The sequence below is a fragment of the Oncorhynchus masou genome, unplaced genomic scaffold (assembly GCF_036934945.1).
Source record: "Oncorhynchus masou masou isolate Uvic2021 unplaced genomic scaffold, UVic_Omas_1.1 unplaced_scaffold_17361, whole genome shotgun sequence".
Classification (NCBI taxonomy): domain Eukaryota; kingdom Metazoa; phylum Chordata; class Actinopteri; order Salmoniformes; family Salmonidae; genus Oncorhynchus; species Oncorhynchus masou.
In genome coordinates, this window is record NW_027007509.1 from 640 (window position 1) to 1,736 (window position 1,097).

Genomic DNA, 1,097 nt, shown 5'->3' on the forward strand with positions numbered 1-1,097 from the left:
TTTAAAAAAAATTAGAATTTTTTCTTTCAGAGAAAGGGGATGTAGATCAGTGGTAGAGCGCATGCTTTGCCTGTATGAGGTCCTGGTTTCAAAACCCAGCTTCTCCACTAAAATATTTTCAATGGCCCATCTCCTACTTTCCAGGATGTTGAAATTCTCAACAGGAAACAGAGATGTGCTAAATAATTTGCTCTTGTAATCTGAAGAACATGTGTTCAATCCCTGTTCTTACATTTATGGAACAGAAGTGGCACGGTTGCCAACTTGTATTGCATCATTTTCAAAAACCGAAGTTCATGGGTTAATGACTGTCCATACTTGCTTGTATGTTCTCCACTGAGTATTTGTGTGCCAAATTCACATTACTCAACTCCTACTTTCCAGAATGTTGAAATTCTCACAGGAAACAGAGATGTTATTTGTATGCCAAATTCACATTACACAACTACTACTTTCCAGAATGTTGATAAATATATTCCAGCATTGAGTGGCATAGTGGCCAAGCGGTAAGGCGTCGGTCTTGTAAACCGAAGATCATGGGTTCAAATCCCATCTGTGCCTTACTGAAAGATAGCTGGTACCATGGGATGGTTCTTTCACTGGATGACTTTGAAGAAAAAAAAAAGTTTTCTCAAAATGGCAATACTGCTAATTATATAGTAAGGGGGTATGCCTCTACGGTAGAGCTAATACTTGAAATGCATGCGCTCTGAAGTTAATCCCCAAATTCTCTGATGAGTATATTTAGTTGTGAAATTAGCTTTTGCACAACTCTACTTTCCAGAATGTAGACATTTTAAGAAGGAAATAGATGTGCAAAGTCATCTGTTTTTGTAAACTGAAGCACATGGGTTCAATCCTGGGTTCAAGCCTTGTTCGACGTTTATGGAAGCTAGATGATATTATGGAAATGTACTTTCATTAGAACAGTGTAAAGAAAGGGTCAATGCTCTAGTCGGCTGGCCCTCGCTACATATTCATCGCCAGACCCACTGGTTCCAGGTCATCTTTTTAGTCTATGCTAGGTAAAGCTGCGCCTTATCTCAAATCACTGGTCACGATAACAACACCCACCCGTAGCAAGCGCTCCAGCAGGT

The 1,097-nt window shown here is 39.7% G+C and overlaps 1 non-coding gene across 1 annotated transcript; it reads left to right on the forward strand.

Moving 5' to 3' along the window:
- Positions 1-489: 489 nt before the first annotated feature.
- On the forward strand, positions 490-561 carry trnat-ugu (transfer RNA threonine (anticodon UGU)). Its single transcript has one exon. It is a non-coding gene; the product is annotated as a tRNA-Thr (tRNA).
- The last annotated feature ends 536 nt before the right edge of the window (positions 562-1,097 follow it).